This window comes from Rutidosis leptorrhynchoides, chromosome 4 (genome assembly GCF_046630445.1).
Source record: "Rutidosis leptorrhynchoides isolate AG116_Rl617_1_P2 chromosome 4, CSIRO_AGI_Rlap_v1, whole genome shotgun sequence".
In the NCBI taxonomy this organism is placed as follows: Eukaryota; Viridiplantae; Streptophyta; class Magnoliopsida; order Asterales; family Asteraceae; genus Rutidosis; species Rutidosis leptorrhynchoides.
The window spans coordinates 32,424,518-32,446,867 of NC_092336.1; positions in this window are offsets into that span (position 1 = coordinate 32,424,518).

Sequence of the window (22,350 nt, forward strand, 5' to 3'; positions counted from 1 at the left end):
AGGACAAGATTTAGAGTCCATGTTTGTATGATATTGTGTGAAAACTGCATTCAAGAAACTGATTTCGATGTAACATATTTGTATTGTAAACCATTATGTAATGGTCGTGTGTAAACAGGATATTTTAGATTATCATTATTTGATAATCTACGTAAGGCTTTTTAAACCTTTATTTATGAAATAAAGGTTATGGTTTGTTTTAAAAATGAATGCAGTCTTTGAAAAACGTCTCATATAGAGGTCAAAACCTCGCAACGAAATCAATTAATATGGAACGTTTTTAATCAATAAGAACGGGACATTTCAGTTGGTATCCGAGCGTTGGTCTTAGAGAACCAGAAATTTGCATTAGTGTGTCTTATCGAGTTTGTTAGGATGCATTAGTGAGTCTGGACTTCGACCGTGTTTTCTTTAAAAATGATTGCTTAACATTTTTGTTGGAAACTATATATTATTAACATGTATATATTATGTGATATATTAATCTCTTAACATGTTTGATATTGTGTGATAGATGTCTACCTCTAGCATAAATCCCATTGACTCACCTAATAATAACAAAGAGTCGAATATATATTAGGGCTACTATCTCACCACTAGCCACAAATCCTTGCTGCTTTTTTAATGTCTTGGTTTTATCGTTCGAGTATTTTTAGCCATTTTTTTATTTCTCTAGATTCATAACTTTATTTTTATTTTTGTTTCTGAATTTCATATTGAATGCGAATATATGAGAGTATAGTTTTGTTTTGATGATAATTAATGGTTGCAAAACACATATTTGAAGTCACTACATTCCCCACAAAATCGGACAAAATTTTGTGGAAAATTTCTCGAAAAATTTTCAATTGCAGATTAGTCTCATTTTCGCAAGATAACTAGAAAACGGCGCTACGAGCCAGACTTCCTTAAGGCTTTCCCCCGTTCGAATCAATTTAGATGCAGAAAATGACATTTTACTATTTTTAAAGGTGAATTTTCCACTTTTAGATCTTAGGATAAGTAATACCTTCACATGTGAATTGTTGTGCCTATTTAAATACTACTATGATACTCTTTTTTAGTTAATATTGTATTTAGGTACATCGAGAATCATGTTGGGGCTACTATCTCACCACTAGCCACAAAACCTTCCTGCTTTTATAACGTCTTGGTTTTATTGTTCGAGTATTTTTAGCCGTTTATTTATTTCTCTAGATTCATAACCTTATTTTTGTTTTTGTTTCTAAATTTCATATTGAATGCGAATATATGAGAGTGTAGTTTTGTTTTGATGATAATTAATGACTGCAAAATACATATTTGAGGTCACTACATTCCCCACAAAATCGGGCAAAATTTTGTGAAGAATTTTTTGAAAACTTTTCAAATGCAGATTAGGCCCATTTTCACAAGATAACTAGAAAGCGGCGCTACGAGCCAGAATTCCTTAAGTCTTTTCCCCATTCAAAGCAGTTTAGATGTCGAAAATGACATTTTACTATTTTTAAAGGTGAATTTTGCACTTTTATATCTTAAGTTAAGTAATACCTTCACATTTGAATTATTGTGCATGTTTAAATACCACTATAATAATTGGGTTAGTATCTCACCACTAGCCACAAAACCTTGCTGCTTTGATAACGTCTTGATTTTATTGTTAGAATATTTTTAGCTACTTTTTTATTTTTCTAGATTTATAACCTTATTTTTATTTTTATTTCTAAATTTCATATTGAATGCTAATATAAGAGAGTGTAGATTCGTTTTGATGATAATTAATGGCCGTAAAACACATATTTGAAGTCACAGCATTCCCCACAAAATCAGACAACATTTTGTGGAGAATTTTTCGAAAAAATTTCAATTGCAGATTAGGCCTATTTTCACAAGATAAGTAGAAAACGACGCTACGAGCAAGATTTTCTTAAGGCTTTCCCACGTTCGAAGCAGTTTAGATGCCGAAAATGATATTTTACTATTTTTAAAGGTGAATTTACACTTTTAGATCTTAGGATAATTAATAACTTCACATGTGAATTGTTGTGCCTGTATAAATACCACTATGATACTTGTATTTAGTTAATATTGTATTTAGGTACATCGATAATCATGTTGGGGCTACTATCTCAGCACTAGCTACAAAACCTTGCTGCTTTTATAACGTATCTATCTTATTGTTCGAGTATTTTTATCCACTTTTTTATTTCTCTAGATTCATAACCTTCTTTTTGTTTTTGTTTCTAAATTTCATATTGAATGCGAATATATGAGAGTGTAGTTTCGTTTTGATGATAATTAATGGCCGCAAAACATATATTTAAAGTCACTTCATTCTCCACAAAATAGGGCTAAAATTTGTGGAGAATTTTCCGAAAAATTTCGAATTGCAGATTAGGCCCATTTTCGCTAGATAACTAGAAAACGGCTCTACGACCAAGACTTTCTCAAGGCTTTTCCCCGTACAAAGTTGTTTAGATTTCGAAAATGACATTTTTCTATTTTTAAAAGGGAATATGCACTTTTACATTTTAGGATAAGTAATACCTTCACATGTGAAGTGTTGTGCCTGTTTAAATACTACTATGATACTTTTTTTAGTTAATATTGTATTTAGGTGCATCGAGAATCATGTTGGGGCTACTATCTCACCACTAGCCACAAAACCATGCTGCTTTTATAACGTATTGGTTTTATTGTTCAAGTATTTTTAGCCACTTTTTTATTTCTCTAGATTCATAACGTTATTTTTATTTTTGTTTATAAATTTCATATTGAATGCGAATATATGAGAGTGTAGTTTCGTTTTGATGATAATTAATGGACGCAAAACACATATTTGAAGTCACTACATTCCCCACAATATCGGGCAAAATTGTGTGGAGAATTTTTCGAAAAATTTTAAATGGCAGATTGGGCCCAATTTCGCAATATAACTAGGAAAAGGCGCGACGAGCAAGACTTACTTAAGGCTTTTCTCCGTTCGAAGCAGTTTAGATGCCGAAAATGACATTTTACTATTTTTAAAGGTGAATTTTTCACTTTTAAATCTTAGGATAAGTAATACCTTCACATATGAATTATTGTGTCTGTTTAAATACCACTATGATACTTGTTTTTATTTAATATTGTATTTAGGTACATCGAGAAACATGTTGGGGCTACTATCTCACCATTAGCCACAAAACGTTGCTGCTTTTATGACGTCTTAATTTTATTATCCGAGTATTTTTAACCGCTTTTTATTTCTCTAGATTCATAACCTTATTTTTGTTTATGTTTCTGAATTTCATATTGAATGCGAATAAATGAGAGTGTAGTTTCGTTTTGATGATAACTAATGGCCGCAAAACACCTATTTGAAGTTACTACATTCCCACAAAATCGGGCAAAATTTTCTGGAGAATTTTTCAAAAAATTTTCAATTGCGGAATAGGCCCATTTTCGCAAGATAACTAGAAAATGGCGCTACGAGCAAGACTTCCTTAAGGCGAAGTAGTTTAGATGCTGAAAATGACATTTTACTATTTTTAAAGGTGAATTTTGCACTTTTTGATCTTAGATTAAGTAATACCATCACATGTGAATTGTTGTGTCTGTTTAAATACCACTATGATACTTGTTTTTATTTAATATTATATTTAGTTACATCGAGAATCATGTTGGGTGATAATGCTAAAAACGAACATATATTTCATAGCATTATTCCTCAAGAAAGACAAGCTTTTAGTTGCAATTGTTCTATTTACAAGTGATATTCGTTTAAATAATAAAAGGTGAAGACAAAAGACAGATTCGACGAATTGAAGACGCAAATGACCAAAAAGCTCAAAAGTACAAAAGACAATAAAAAAGGTTCCAATTATTGATAAGAAACGTCTCGAAATTACAAGATTACAAGATTCAAAACGCAAAGTACAAGATATTAAATTGTACGCAAGGACGTTCAAAAATCCGGAACCGGGACATGAGTCAACTCTCAACGCTCGACGCAACGGACTAAAAATTACAAGTTAACTATGTATATAAATATAATATAATATATAATTAATTATATATATATTATATTTATAAATAAAACCGTCGGCAAGAAAGACTCCAAAAGGGACTGAGCTGTAATTTCAATCTCCGCGACTCGCTGAGTTTGAAGGCCAAAAATACCGCGAGTCGCGGAGCCCCAAGTTTTGAAAGACCCTATAAAAGCAACCGAATTCTGAGCATTTTTCATCATCATATATCAATCTCTCCATCTATATACGTAAAATATATATATATATATATATATATATATATATATATATATATATATATATATATATATATATAATTTATATTTTAATTTTAATTTTAATCCTAATAATAAGGGTACGTTAGCGAATATTGTAAGGGTGTAAGTCGAAATTCTGTCCGTGTAACGCTACGCTATTTTTAATCATTGTAAGTTATGTTCAACCTTTTTACATTAATGTCTCGTAGCTAAGTTATTATTATGCTTATTTAAAACGAAGTAATCATGATGTTGGGCTAATTACTAAAATTGGGTAATTGGGCTTTGTACCATAATTGGGGTTTGGACAAAAGAACGACACTTGTGGAAATTAGACTATGGGCTATTAATGGGCTTTATATTTGTTTAACTAAATGATAGTTTGTTAATGTTAATATAAAAATTTACAATTGGGCGTCCCGATAAATTACCATACACACTCGATCGGACACGATGGGCGGGGTATTTATATGTATGAATAATCGTTCATTTAACCGGACACGGGAATGGATTAATAGCCACTAGAATAATTAAAACAGGGGTGAAATTATGTACAAGGACACTTGGTATAATTGATAACAAAATATTAAAACCTTGGGTTACACTCAGTCGACATCCTGGTGTAAATATTAAACAAAGTATTAAAATCTTGTTACAGTTTAAGTCCCCAATTAGTTGGAATATTTAACTTCGGGTATAAGGATAATTTGACGAGGACACTCGCACTTTATATTTATGACTGATGGACTGTTATGGACAAAAACCAGACGGACATATTAAATAATCCAGGACAAAGGACAATTAACCCATGGGCATAAAACTAAAATCAACACGTCAAACATCATGATTACGGAAGTTTAAATAAGCATAATTCTTTTATTTCATATTTAATTTTCTTTATTTTATATTTAATTGCACTTCTAATTATGGCATTTTATTTATTGTTATTGTATTTAATTGCACTTTTAATTATTGTACTTTTTAATTATCGCAAGTTTATTTTATCGCACTTTCATTTTACGCAATTTCATTATCGTTATTTACTTTACGCTTTAAATTAAGTCTTGTATTTATTTATTATTTTACATTTGGTTTTAACTGCGACTAAAGTTTTAAAATTGACAAACCGGTCATTAAACGGTAAAACCCCCCCTTTTATAATAATAATATTACTTATATATATTTGTATTTTTATAAAAGTAAACTAATATAGCGTTAAGCTTTGTTTAAAAAGATTCACTGTGGAACGAACCGGACTTACTAAAAACTACACTACTGTACGATTAGGTACACTGCCTATAAGTGTTGTAGCAAGGTTTAAGTATATCCATTCTCTAAATAAATAAATATCTTGTGTAAAAATGTATCGTATTTAATAGTATTTCCTTGTAAAAATTAATAGTATTTTATATACACCTCGCGAAACATCAAGTTATTTTTGGCGCCGCTGCCGGGGACTCTCTTAAACGCCGGAAGCGCAACGCTAATATAATAAATAAAAAAAGAGATTTTTAGTTTACTTTTATTAAAATTCGTTTTTATAAAAATACAGTTTAAATATTCGAAAATATAAATAAAAAAAAAATTTATATATTTTTAAGATTTTGTTAAATATTTAAGTTTGATAAAGTATCTTTAGTTTGTAAAAATATAAGTTTTTATTATATATAACTTTTAAATTATAAAACAGAAAATAAAAATAAAAAAAAATAAAAAAGAAAAACGCGTCGAATTTTAAATATCCTGTCAGTTGAAAAATGGAACCCCGCGACTCGCGGGGTTTAATGCCTCGATTACCGCAACTCGCAGAGTAACTCTGACACGCGACAGAACCCTAATTCAGTATTAATTACGAATTATTATTATAATTATTATTATAAAACCCTAATTAGGTTTTAATTAAATATTTATTTTAGTTTTTATTATTATTTTGTATATTTTGTTTAAATTAGTTTAATTAAATTATAAAATTAATAGTTTTAATAAATAAATAATATAAAAATAATATTTTTATAAAAATTGTACTTTATACAACTTTTTGTATATTTTTATATTTTATCCCTTTTTAATCGTTTTAGCGTAATATTTGTATTTTTCGCTCATATTTAGTTTTAAACTTAGTTTTTGCCATAGTTATTTTTACTTCTAGATTTTTAGGCTTTGCTGTAGAATTCCTTAAGTGCTTTTTCTTTAGACTAAGATTTAGGTACTTTAGAATTTTGCGACGCCTTTTTAAGTTTTAGTTTCTTTTTAAGTTATTTCCATTTGGGATATAGTTTTTCTTGTAAGCTTTAATATTTTTAGACACCTTTTACCTATGTATAAATTATCATTCCAATTAGTAATCTCAATTTGCGATTATAATTTTAAGTTAGTTGTAGTAATAAGGTTAGGTTAGTCAAGTATTTTTAAGTTTTATAAGTTTCTTTTATTTTTCCGTCACCTTTTATTTTTCAACCATTTTTCTTTTTCGATCTTTTTCCGACGAACTCTTTTTCTTTCTTATTTCTCGCTATTCTAGTTTTAGGACATAGATTTTTATTCTACTTCTTATCTAAATTTCTTAAAATTACGAAAATTTATTTTAAGTGGTTAAATTAATAGACATCAAAATTTTCTGGTTCGTAGTAATAGTTGGATTTGTACGTGGACCGGGTTATTGGAGCCAAACAGTACTCAATTATATTGAGACCAAACGAATCCTGCCCCTCTGCTGCATCTTTTAGCTATTCGAAACGTGGGCAAAATCAGAAAAGTCTATTGATTGGATAACTTATTATAATTTTTCTTTCCTTTTAAAAACTAATAGGATATTCAGTGAATGCACCGAGCAAGACGTTCACCACCTTTTGTACGTTCACCACCTGTAACTAGATCAAGACATTTAGCAAATATAACCGCCGTTGATTTTTCTTTAGAATCGTCATCCAGTCGACCAAGTACTTCAGTTCAAATTTCCGATAATCCATTTTTTGAACCCGACCTCACAATTGAGAATCCGGAGAATATTCAGGAACGGTTCGTAGATCCTGAACCACTAAACTTTCCTCCGGAACCACCAATCATTCAAACAGAGATTGTTGAGGAACGAACCATTAAATCAGAATCCTCTAGTGATTCCGATTCAACAAGTTCAATTATGGAGAATCTGGAACCTTTAAGTATGAAAGACTGAATGAGAGCTAAACGCACTGGCCAAGGTCACGCAATTACTCATCCAGACATTAATGCGCCAGATTATGAAATCAAAGGACAAATTCTACACATGGTGACTAATCAATGCCAATTTAGTGGTGCGCCGAAGGAAGATCCAAATGAACATCTACGTACCTTTAATAGGATCTGCACACTATTTAAAATCCGAGAAGTGGAGGATGAACAGATATATCTCATGTTATTTCCCTGGACTTTAAAGGGAGAAGCCAAAGATTGGTTGGAATCGTTACCTGAAGGGGCGATCGATACATGGGATGTTTTAGTTGACAAATTTCTTAAACAATTCTTTCCTGCATCTAAAGCCGTAAGACTTCAAGCAGAAATTGTTACGTTCACACAGAAGCCAAATGAAACTCTATATGAGGCGTAGACTAGATATGGAAAGTTATTAAGAGGATGTCCGCAACATGGTTTAGACACCTGTCAAATAGTACAAATATTCTACCAAGGATGCGACATCACTACAAGGAAAGACATAGATATAGCAGCTGGTGGTTCTATTATGAAGAAAACTGAAACTGATGCTTACAAAATTATTGATAACACTGCTTCCCACTCACATGAGTGGCACCAAGAAAAAGATATCGTTAGATCATCTAAAGCAGCTAGAGCCGATTCTAGCCATGACTTAGATTCCATTTCCGTAAAGATAGATGCTGTCGAGAGACGGATGGAAAAGATGACTAAAGATATTCACTCAATACGAATTAGTTGTGAGCAGTGTGGAGGACCACATTTGACAAAAGATTGTCTCAGTATTGAATTAACAATGGAACAAAGAGAGAATATTTCATACATAAACCAAAGGCCTGGAAATAATTATCAGAATAATTATCAACCGCCAAGACCTATTTACAATCAAAACCAGAACTATAACCGAAATATTCCATACAACAACCAACAAGGTCCTAGCAATCAACAAGTATCCAATAATACTTACAATCAGCAAAGACCTAATTTTCAAAACAAACCACCACAACAAACCGATGATAAAAAGCCGAATTTAGAAGATATGATGACGAAGCTAGTTGAAACTCAAACTCAATTTTTCACATCTCAGAAACAAACCAATGAACAAAATGCTCAAGCATTTAGAAATCAACAAGCTTCTATTCAAAATCTGGAACAAGAAGTAAGTAACCTAGCAAGGTTAATAGGTGAAAGAAAACCGGGAAGTCTACCTAGTGATACAAATGCTAACCCCCGGAATGAAACAGCTAAAGCCATTACCACAAGAAGTGGTACAACACTTAAACCACCTGAAATACCTGTAACTTCTGATGAAGCTATTCCTACTCCACAAGAACCACAACCTGATCAAGATAAGGAAAAAGAACCGGTAGTTGAAAAGGTTAATGAAGATAACACAGTTAAGGCTAAACCTTATGTTAAACCATACCAACCACCACTTCCTTACCCGAGTAAAATGAAGAAAGAGAAACTTGAACCGAGCAATCCAAATTCTTGGATATGTTTAAACAGATAAATGTAAATCTTCCTTTCATTGATGTGATTTCAGGAATGCCTAGATATGCTAAATTCTTGAAAGAACTAATTTCAAATAGAAAGAAAATGGAAGAACTCTCGGCTGTTACTATGAATGCTAATTGTTCAACAGTGCTGTTGAATAAGATACCAGAAAAATTATCTGATCCAGGAAGTTTCACAATTCCATGTTTTCTGGGTAGTCTTAGTTCAATAGAAGCATTGGTAGACTTAGGTGCTAGTATAAATCTAATGCCATATTCACTATACACTAAACTAGACCTTGGAGAATTGAAACCAACCAGAATAAGCATACAACTAGCCGATAGATCAATAAAATATCCTAGAGGGATAATGGAGAACATGCTAGTTAAAGTTGGTACTTTAGTATTTCCAGTAGATTTTGTTGTTCTGGACATGGAAGAAGATTCTCAAGTTCCTCTCATATTAGGAAGACCATTCTTAAACACGGCTAAAGCAATGATAGACGTGTTCGGTAAGAAATTAACCCTAAGTATAGAGGATGAGAGTGTTACCTTTTCAGTTGATAGAGCAATGCAACAACCGCAATCTACAGATGATACATGTTATTATATTCAAACTATAGATGCACATGCAGAATTATTAGAAGAATTTCCAGAATTACAAGGAACAGGAGAATGTTCTTAGGAGAAGGTAATGAACCAATTGATGAAACTGAGCTGTTAGCTACACTTATAGCTAATGGATATGAACCAACAACAGAAGAAATTCAAATGCTAAAAGAAGAAGATAGATATCGATACAAATCATCGATAGAAGAACCTTCGAAATTAGAGTTAAAGCCACTTCCAAACCATTTGGAATACGCTTATTTACATGGTGAATCTGAATTACCTGTAATAATATCGTCTTCTCTTACTGAAAATGAGAAATCACAACTCATTTCTGTGTTGAAAGCTCATAAACCAGCCATTGCATGGAAGATTCATGATATTAAAGGAATAAGTCCTTCGTATTGCACACATAAAATCCTTATGGAAGAAGGTCATAAAATGTATGTGCAACGCCAACGAAGACTAAATCCTAATATGCAAGATGTAGTTAAGAAAGAGATTATTAAACTGCTAGACGCAGGTCTAATTTTGTAACGACCCGTCCTTATCCACCTGGACGAAGTCATCAACATTTGGTCCCATTGCGATGATCGACTCCAAGTAATGTCCTTAAAATGAGCAAATGCACAGCGGAAGACTTAATTCGTACCTGAGAATAAACATGCTTAAAAGTGTCAACCAAAAGGTTGGTGAGTTCATAGGTTTATCATGACAATCTTTTCAATATATTAATAGACCACAAGATTTCATTATTTATAAACATAATACACTCGCAAGTCTATGTAAAGCATTCTAAGTGGTTGAGCACTTGGTAACCATACTTAACTATTAATCAACGTCACATATTCCCTTTATTATGAAATCTCACTACACCGTACCAAGTGTAGCCTACAAAACGAAGTACTGTGCAACCGTTGAATACTGGTCGTCCAGTCCGGTTGGGGTTGTCAGGCCCGATAGATCTATCAACAGGATTCGCGTTTACAATACCCATGTAAATAGTAGTTACCAAGCTACAGGGAAATATGCCAGTGGTACAACTCAACGTAGAATATATTTTTAAGTACTTGTGTCTATTTTGTAAACATTTATAAAAGCAGCGCATGTATTCTCAGCCCAAAAATATATATTGTAACAGCAATTAAAAAGGGAGCAAATGAAACTCACAATACTATATTTCGTAGCAATAATGCAAATGACGGCACTGAACAATGCGGGGTTGGCCTCGGATTCACGATCCTCAAAACCAAAAAGGATTAAATATATTGTCTCTAGCAGGGCTCGAACCCAAGACCTCTCGTACACATCAACACCCCACAACCATCCCTCTACTCCTTACTTTATGTTATAATTTCTACTTCAGGTTGTTTTAACTCGTCCTCATCAACATCAATCTTATCATCGTCATCACCATTCCTTTTCATAGTTCAACCCAACAGAAAAAGAAACTGGGCCTCGAATAGTAGCACGGCCCAAAAGGTAAATTAGCCCAACTAATTCAGACAGAGTTTGGGCCTTGCACAGCCCGATAACAATTAAGATAGGTACTGTATGTATGATCGTATGTTCGAGGAATCACCAGCCGCCATTGTTTAATCGCATAGTTAGTGTGTGAAGTAAGTTTAAATAGAAACCACTTATGGTTCTAATCATACGGATATCATCATTATAATCATCATCATCACGCTATCGTATGACCATCATCATTATCGACACCCTTTTTTTTCATCCATATCATTATATCAAAATGGTTTCTACCTAATCCTAATTCTCAAATTCAATTTGTCACCTATTATAACGACTTTTAAACTGTCCCACAAGCTTTATCATTTGTTTGAGAGTGATAATGCTTTATATAATAATGTGCACTACATCCAAATTGTCAAACTTTAATTTAACCCATCATCATCATTCTTATTTATTAAAAGCAGAAGTAAGTTTGAGTAGTTATATATGACTACATACCATTTTCAAGCTTATATCACCTTTGTTGTAGTGGGTTTTGCTTCGTTTGAGTAGTCGCGAAGAAGAAGCAGGATAAGGGTAGTGTTAAGGTGACCGAAGGTTGCAGCATAAAAGTGTGATGGTGGGTTAATGATGGTAAGGTTTTGTCACGGTGGTTGTAGAAGAAGAAAGATGATCAAATGGTAGTCATGGTGTCCTTGTTTCGATCAGAAAACAGAAACAGAAAATTAATGGGTTTCGGTGGTCTTGGTTGAGATGGTGATCTTCGATGGTTTCTTGGTGGCTAGTGGTTGTTGAAGATGATGGGTGATGGAGAAGACGAGCAAGGCAGTGATGGTTTGCGGTGGTGTAATAGAAACAAGAAGCTCAACAGGTTACTGTAGCGAACAATATAGTTTTTCGATGGTGATTGTCGTAGATAGAAAGACACGAAAGTGATGATTGTTTTCAAGGGAATTCCGGCTGTAACCAGAAAAGAGAGAGGGAAACGAGAGAGATAAATGGTGACTAGTTGATCACAAAAAGGGTTCGAGCAGGATAAAATAACAAAAGGTGAGGGTTGTGTTCAAATGGTTTTGTGATGTTTCATGGCGATGGTGTAACAAGGTGGTGGTTTAGTGGTGGTTCAATGGTGGTCGTGTGGGTGCCATCCAAAACAGAAACGACAGAGAAAAGAGTGGTGGCGGTTTCATGAAGATGAAGTGGTTTTTTTTTCTTCTTCTTAATTCCTATTATATTCGTCAAATATTACCAACTAGGAGTAGTATATAACTGATACGATGATGGAAAGTTAAATGATTTTTTTTTTAAACTGATTTGCTCGTTTGTTATATAATGAATATGTAGCTCGACATTTAATCACGGAGAACACAGGAAAAGTAGAAAAATAAAAAGTTGAAGCTGATAGGAAACAGAATTTGTAGCCATCTGTAATTATAAATCATATTTAATAAATATTAATAATTAATAAATATAATTAATATTAATAATAATAATTATATTATTAATAATAGTAATTAACAAAATATGGTGACAAGTTGGTGATCGGTGGTAGTGGTGTTCATGGCAATGGAAACAGAAAACATAAATCTTAGATGATGATGCTTTCTTAAATTCAATGTAAAAATATATATATATGTATACATATATGTATATATATATATATAAACATTTTTACATTAGCAAGTTTGATTACTAAAACAAATGTATTATATATATATATATATATATATATATATATATATATATATATATATATATATATATATATATATATATATTTTGAACAAATAGATTTAATCTACTTTATATATTTACAAGTAATATTTATATACATATATATATCTATATATCTATATATTCTTAAATATAGTTTCCATTACATCACATTTTATTTTATTTATTTTACAATATCAATTCTAATAATTAAATTATATAATATTTCAAATTATATTTCAAATTGTAAATACCTATTTAAATATATATGTTATTTATTTACAAATAGTTGTTCGTGAATCGCCGGAAATAGTCGAAGGTCGATTGAATATATGAAATAGTTCAAAATTTTTGAGACTCAACCTAACAGACTTTACTTATCGTGTAGGAAACATATAAAGATTAAGTTTAAATTTGGTCGAAAATTTCCAGGTCGTCACAGTACCTACCCGTTAAAGAAATTTCGTCCCGAAATTTGAGTGTAGTAGTCATGATTAACAATAAAAATGTTTTCCTGACGAATATGAGCTGATAAATAGAGTTTTATTACTGTTGAGTAGTATAGATAAGATAATTTGATTACTCGAAGAGTACGAGTGAAGCTGTCACAACAGATTGAGATAGAGATTTAACTTTTGACGTAGTCATTGTGAATTTCCGGAATTCATGGAATTTAAAAGAAATCTTGGAAATCTATAGGATTTGATTCTTCGGGATTTATGGAAAATTAGGATCCTCTTTAATTTAATGCTATTATCTGTCTCGATTGGTTTGTCTGGTATCTTCTCTATAAATGAATTTCCTTCTTTCCATTATTTTCACCACTCCAGTTCTTTCTTTCTCGATCCATACTTTCAAACGATTGTGAAAATGCTTAATCCAGTTCTGATCCTTGTCCTCGTCCTTACTATCGCAACATTCATTCTCCTTTTCCAACTTTCACCAGAGGAATCCACTTTCTTCTACTTCGCCTTTGGAGTTTTAGTGTTTTTAATTCTCTCGTGTCTTTATGTTGCGATAAACATTGACATACACGGTTTGTAAATTATGCGTTGTTATCGGGCTTTATATTCTCCCTTATATTTTGAAGCTCTATGCTTTTTTTTTCTCTTTCCGACTTCAAATCAAGCGAATAATGGTCCAGAATTCGTAGATATAGAATTTCGAATGATTATAATGTTCTAAGCAGGAAGGAATGTATTAGTACGATTTGATTTATCATATTACCATAATCCCTGAGGATGGAACTATCAAGAATATATTTTTCTTGTTATGTTCAGAGGTTAAGTAGAATGAAAGAGTTATGTAACATGACACATGATGATGGTATAATCTACTGTGAAACATCATCACGTTTCATTAGAAACTCAGCATGACTTACTGTAATATAATCACGTCGGCCGGGCGTCATTATATTATACTAACTCATGCTTCAATTCTCAACACTTCTCCACAATTCATTCATAATTTATACTTAGATTTTACAGAGTTTCCCATATAATGAAATACATAAAACACGAAGAGGTAGATAATTTCGGACAAGAATATTTATGAAAATATCCTCTGAAATATCGAAGATATTTTTGATGATATTTTAGAGTTTCTAAGTTCGAAGCTTGATGAAGAAAAATTTTCCGCAAGATTTTAACGTGGGCACGGAGCAAAATATTCTTCAAAGATTTCATCGGATCCAGATTTTCCTGGATTTTATAGAGTTTGGTCCTTGTATTTGTTCTTTGTTTCCTTCATGGTTAGCTAAATCCGTTTTTCAGTACCAAATTTTCTATCGAGCGTTCCCAACACTCCATTCTTTATCGTCAAACTCTTGACCATTTAGGCCATCTATAATTTTACTGTTTCCTCTGCATTTAATGCAGCTGTATCTGAATCATTGGTTATCAATCCGAGGTGATTTCAAGAGAATTGTGTTTTTAGATGATTAAACGCTGATGGTAATATGGTGGAATATGAAAGATTCCCCGGTAATAATAAAAGAGCACGCATATATATCAAAGGTATAATAAGGTTGTTTCGAACGAAAAGTCGAAATTGTCTTGCTGAAGCTGTTACAAAATTTGTAACTTTGAAAGGAATTATTATGTTATTTTGGGTAATAATAACACTAAGGAATTAGCACGGCTACGTGTTAAACGTTTACTCAGGTTCTGAGTGTTTTCAGGTGCATAACTATATGCATAAATCTTTTCTTCTGTAGATGAAGTGAGATTGGTTCATCTTCTCGATCGAGGTGTTTTCAAGAATCATGAAAGGTTTGAACGCAAGTTGTAATTGTTGAGATACAAATGAGGTTTAAGATGAATTCAAGTGGCAAACTTGAAGAATTGTTTAGTTTAATGTGTTATAATCAATATTTTAATTCATTTTAATTGTCCAATGTTTGTAATCCACAGTTGATAGTCCACAATTAGCAGTTCAATAATTCATATATATAGTTTAATATATAATATTCGAATTAATTAATAAGTTTCATGACCCGTATACGTCTCAGACTCGATCACAACTCAAAGTATATATATATTTTGGAATCAACCTCAACCCTGTATAGCTAACTCCCACATTACTGCATATAGAGTGTCTATGGTTGTTCCGAAATATTTACATAGATGGGTCGATATGATATGTCAAAACCTTGTATACGTGTCCCGATATTTAAATGCGTAAATAAATAACAGGAATTAAATGACGATAAATAAAATTGCGAGAATTAAATTGCGATAAAATAAAATGTAATCAGTTAGCTAGGAACAGTTAGCTGGAACAGTTAGCGTGGATTCTTAACAAAATTTCAATTAGTTAATTCGTTTGTTTCTAACAAATTTTATTTTGTCCAATGTTTTCTTCATTATGCCACTTGTTAGATTTTGATAAGTCAAAATCCAAATATGAAATTGAATAAAAAGGGTTATTATGCGGTGAACGGATACGTATATCGGTGAATGTAAGTAGGGTAGTAAATGACTGTTGAATCAGATTCGAAGAATGTACAGTGTAACTTATTAATGTGAAATCTAAATATTCCTCGGGTATTACCTACCCGTTAAAATATTTTCATCATTAATAGTTTGTACAAAAGAAATTTTTAATTACATTCTTTATGAAAACATATATGCATATATATATTTTCTTCAGATGTAATCATGGATTTAATGAGTCAATGAGATATTAAACTCATTTGATTTATCGTTAATACTAGATTACATAATCTCTAAAACTTTAGAAATTACGTAATCGCCATGTCGAGCGAAAATAATCGATGTAGAACGATATGTAGAACGATGATTATACTCGAGGTACAGAATGAGATGTCAAAGCTGGTGACGCGGATGTTGTTGTTGGTGGTACTGTTAGTGCCGGTGATGCTGCTGGTGTTTGTAAGTTTTGAACCATATTCTCCAAGGTTAGCACTCGAGCTCGAAGTTCTTTAACTTCTTCTACTAACCATGGTTGGTTATCAGAGTGAGGTAGAGATCGGATATCTTCTCTAGTTCCGTTAATGGTAGTCTCAAGACGAAAAATTCTTGCAAAAAGGGTATAAACGGTGTTGCGAACAGGTTCGCCGGTGAGCGGGTCGAGTACTCCAAGGTTAGGTGGTAGATTCGGTTCATGATATGGAGTACCTTCCTCCCTTCTCCATAGGGTGAGTATGTCGCGAACCCACCCCCATCTTCTCCAGTAATCACGGTAGTTGATTGGTTGGTGTGTTCCCGTCACACTGTCTTCGAAGTCAGAGGAACTTGGACGATTCGTAGAGGCCATCCTTTTGCGATCACAGATAAATATTTTTGGTATGAAACGTTTAGAGACAGCAACTGATAGTTGGATGGTATTCTCAATGCATAATATGCATAAATATATATAGTACCAGGATTCCTTAAATTACGGAGAAATTTACGGGAGATATCAGGCAAAGTTTATCGTAATAGATACGCTAAGATATGAATTAGCAGATACGCTAAGATATGGATTTGTCGGTACACTATCTATGCAATAGAGGCAGTAAGACGTGTCTAGACTTTAAGGATGATAAGCAAATAATTTTCGACACTAAATGATAAGCAAAAATTTTGACATGCAGAAACGGTCGAAGTCCAGACCCAGTAATGCATCTAAACAACTATCAGTTAGACACACTAATGCAAGACCTGGTTCGCTAAGACCACCGCTCTGATACCACCTGTAACGACCCGTCCTTATCCACCTGGACAAAGTCATCAACATTTGGTCCCATTGCGATGATCGACTCCAAGTAATGTCCTTAAAATGAGCAAATGCACAGCGGAAGACTTAATTCGTACCTGAGAATAAACATGCTTAAAAGTGTCAACCAAAAGGTTGGTGAGTTCATAGGTTTATCATGACAATCTTTTCAATATATTAATAGACCACAAGATTTCATTATTTATAAACATAATACACTCGCAAGTGTATGTAAAGCATTCTAAGTGGTTGAGCACTTGGTAACCATACTTAACTATTAATCAACGTCGCATATTCCCTTTATTATGAAATCTCACTACACCGTACCAAGTGTAGCCTACAAAACGAAGTACTGTGCAACCGTTGAATACTGGTCGTCCAGTCCGGTTGGGGTTGTCAGGCCCGATAGATCTATCAACAGGATTCGTGTTTACAATACCCATGTAAATAGTAGTTACCAAGCTACAGGGAAATATGCCAGTGGTACAACTCAACGTAGAATATATTTTTAAGTACTTGTGTCTATTTTGTAAACATTTATAAAAGCAGCGCATGTATTCTCAGCCCAAAAATATATATTGCAACAGCAATTAAAAAGGGAGCAAATGAAACTCACAATACTATATTTCGTAGCAATAATGCAAATGACGGCACTGAACAATGCGGGGTTGGCCTCGGATTCACGATCCTCAAAACCAAAAAGGATTAAATATATTGTCTCTAGCAGGGCTCGAACCCAAGACCTCTCGTACACATCAACACCCCCACAACCATCCCTCTGCTCCTTACTTTATGTTATAATTTCTACTTCAGGTTGTTTTAACTCGTCCTCATCAACATCAATCTTATCATCGTCATCACCATTCCTTTTCATAGTTCAACCCAACAGAAAAAGAAACTGGGCCTCGAATAGTAGCACGGCGCAAAAGGTAAATTAGCCCAACTAATTCAGACAGAGTTTGGGCCTTGCACAGCCCGATAACAATTAAGATAGGTACTGTATGTATGATCGTATGTTCGAGGAATCACCAGCCGCCATTGTTTAATCGCATAGTTAGTGTGTGAAGTAAGTTTAAATAGAAACCACTTATGGTTCTAATCATACGGATATCATCATTATAATCATCATCATCACGCTATCGTATGACCATCATCATTATCGACACCCTTTTTTTTCATCCATGTCATTATATCAAAATGGTTTCTACCTAATCCTAATTCTCAAATTCAATTTGTCACCTATTATAACGACTTTTAAACTGTCCCACAAGCTTTATAATTTGTTTGAGAGTGATAATGCTTTATATAATAATGTGCACTACATCCAAATTGTCAAACTTTAATTTAACCCATCATCATCATTCTTATTTATTAAAAGCAGAAGTAAGTTTGAGTAGTTATATATGACTACATACCATTTTCAAGCTTATATCACCTTTGTTGTAGTGGGTTTTGGTTCGTTTGAGTAGTCGTGAAGAAGAAGCAGGATAGGGGTAGTGTTAAGGTGACCGAAGGTTGCAGCATAAAAGTGTGATGGTGGGTTAATGATGGTAAGGTTTTGTCACGGTGGTTGTAGAAGAAGAAAGATGATCAAATGGTAGTCATGGTGTCCTTGTTTCGATCAGAAAACAGAAACAGAAAATTAATGGGTTTCGGTGGTCTTGGTTGAGATGGTGATCTTCGATGGTTTCTTGGTGGCCAGTGGTTGTTGAAGATGATGGGTGATGGAGAAGACGAGCAAGGCAGTGATGGTTTGCGGTGGTGAAACAGAAACAAGAAGCTCAACAGGTTACTGTATCGAACAATATAGTTTTTCGATGGTGATTGTCGTAGATAGAAAGACACGAAAGTGATGATTGTTTTCAAGGGAATTCCGGCTGTAACCAGAAAAGAGAGAGGGAAACGAGAGAGATAAATGGTGACTAGTTGATCACAAAAAGGGTTCGAGCAGGATAAAATAACAAAAGGTGAGGGTTGTGTTCAAATGGTTTTGTGATGTTTCATGGCGATGGTGTAACAAGGTGGTGGTTTAGTGGTGGTTCAATGGTGGTCGTGTGGGTGCCATCCAAAATAGAAACGACAGAGAAAAGAGTGGTGGCGGTTTCATGAAGATGAAGTGGTTTTTTTTTTCTTCTTAATTCCTATTATATTCGTCAAATATTACCAACTAGGAGTAGTATATAACTGATACGATGATGGAAAGTTAAATGATTTTTTTTTAAACTGATTTGCTCGTTTGTTATATAATGAATATGTAGCTCGACATTTAATCACGGAGAACACAGGAAAAGTTGAAAAATAAAAAGTTGAAGCTGATAGGAAACAGAATTTGTAGCCATCTGTAATTATAAATCATATTTAATAAATATTAATAATTAATAAATATAATTAATATTAATAATAATAATTATATTATTAATAATAGTAATTAACAAAATATGGTGACAAGTTGGTGATCGGTGGTAGTGGTGTTCATGGCAATGAAAACAGAAAACATAAATCTTAGATGATGATGCTTTCTTAAATTCAGTGTAAAAATATATATATATATGTATACATACATATATATATATATATATATATATATATATATATATATATATATATATATATATATATATATATATAAACAATTTTACATTAGCAAGTTTGATTACTAAAACAAATGTATTATATATATATATATATATATATATATATATATATATATATATATATATATATATATATATATATATATATATATATATATATATATATATATATATATATATATATTGAACAAATAGATTTAATCTACTTTATATATTTACAAGTAATATTTATTTACATATATATATCTATATATCTATATATTCTTAAATATAGTTTCCATTACATCACATTTTATTTTATTTATTTTACAATATCAATTCTAATAATTAAATTATATAATATTTCAAATTATATTTCAAATTGTAAATACCTATTTAAATATATATGTTATCTATTTACAAATAGTTGTTCGTGAATCGCCGGAAATAGTCGAAGGTCGATTGAATATATGAAATAGTTCAAAATTTTTGAGACTCAACCTAACAGACTTTACTTATCGTGTAGGAAACATATAAAGATTAAGTTTAAATTTGGTCGGAAATTTCCAGGTCGTCACAAATTTATCCAATCTCTGATAGTCCATGGGTAAGCCCAATTCAATGCGTGCCTAAGAAGGGTGGCATGACTGTCATTACAAATGAGAAAAATGAACTTATTCCTACTAGGACTGTAACAGGATGGCGTGTGTGTATTGATTATAGAAAATTAAATGACGCCACCAGAAAAGATCACTTTCCCTTACCTTTCATAGATCAAATGTTGGAAAGATTAGCCGGAAATAGTTACTATTGTTTTCTAGATGGATTTTCCGGATATTTTCAAATTCCAATAGCACCTGAAGATCAAGAGAAAACCACATTCACGTGCCCTTATGGTACTTTTGCTTACAAACGCATGCCATTTGGACTTTGTAACGCCCCTGCAACCTTTCAACGGTGTATGATGGCGATTTTTCACGACATGATAGAAGAATGCATGGAAGTTTTCATGGATGACTTTTCAGTCTTCGGTGATACATTTGAATCATGTCTAGTTAATCTGGAACGAATGCTTATTAGATGCGAACAATCAAATCTAGTACTTAATTGGGAGAAATGCCATTTCATGGTTAAAGAAGGCATCGTTCTTGGTCATAAAATTTCAAAAGAAGGAATTGAAGTGGATAGAGCTAAAGTAGATGTAATTGCTAAACTTCCACATCCCACCAATGTTAGAGGAGTTAGGAGTTTTCTAGGGCATGCCGGTTTTTACCGACGTTTCATTAAAGATTTTTCTAAAATTGCCACTCCTATGAATAAACTCCTAGAAAAGGATGCTCCATTCATCTTTTCAGATGAATGTATCAAATCTTTTAATATTCTTAAAGAGAAACTCACTAATGCGCCGATCATGATAACACCAAATTGGAATCTACCATTTGAACTAATGTGCGATGCAAGTGATTTTGCAATGGGAGCCGTTTTAGGACAAAGGATTGAAAAACGATTTCAACCTATATATTATGCTAGTAAGACGTTACAAGGAGCACAAACGAACTGTACAACTACTGAAAAAGAACTCCTTGCTATTATCTTTACTTTTGACAAATTTCGATCATATCTCGTTCTAGCAAAAACGGTGGTCTATACCGACCATTCTGCTCTTAGATACCTATTTTCAAAACAAGATGCTAAACCAAGATTAATCCGTTGGATCTTACTCTTACAAGAGTTTGATATTGAAATCCGAGATAAAAGAGGAGAAAAAAATCTCGCCGCTGATCATCTTTCTCGTCTTGAAAATCCCGAATTAGAAGTTCTAAATGAATCGGCCATACAAGACAACTTTCCTGATGAATATCTATTGAAGATAGATTATAAAGAAATACCATGGTTTGCAGACTATGCAAACTACTTAGTATGTGGATTCCTTGAAAAAGGATTATCGTACCAAAGACGAAAGAAATTCTTCAGTGATATAAAACACTATTTTTGGGAAGATCCACATCTGTTTAAAAGTTATCCCGATGGAATAATACGCCGATGTGTATTTGGAGATGAAGCTAGTAAAATTTTAAACCATTGTCACACAGGACCAACAGGAGGGCATTATGGGCCTCAACTAACAGCAAGAAAAGTTTATGATGCTGGATTCTATTGGCCTACAATTTACAAAGACGCACACCTTCTTTGCAAATCCTGTGATGCTTGTCAAAGGGCCGGAAAAATAAGTCAACGTGATGAAATGCCACAAAATGTCATCCAAGTATGTGAAGTATTTGACATTTGGGGTATTGACTTTATGGGTCCATTTCCAAAATCTCATAATAATCTATATATACTCGTAGCCATTGATTATGTATCTAAATGGGCGGAAGCACAAGCTCTCCCAACTAACGATGCACGAGTTGTAGTCAACTTTTTAAAACGTCTTTTTGCAAGGTTTGGAACACCGAAAGCTTTAATAAGTGATCGGGGTACTCATTTCTGTAATAATCAACTTGAGAAAGTTCTTAAAAGATATGGAGTAACTCATAAAATCTCCACCGCATATCATCCACAAACAAGTGGACAAGTTGAAAATACCAACCGAGCTTTAAAACGTATTCTAGAGAAAACCGTAGGATCAAATCCGAAGGAATGGTCCATTAAATTGGAGGATGCACTCTGGGCTTTTAGAACAGCCTACAAAACTCCAATTGGAACCACACCTTTTAGACTTGTTTATGGAAAAGCATGTCATCTTCCAGTAGAAATTGAACACAAAGCATTTTGGGCTTTGAAGACATGTAATCTTGATTTACATGAAGCTGGACGTCTACGATTAAGTCAACTA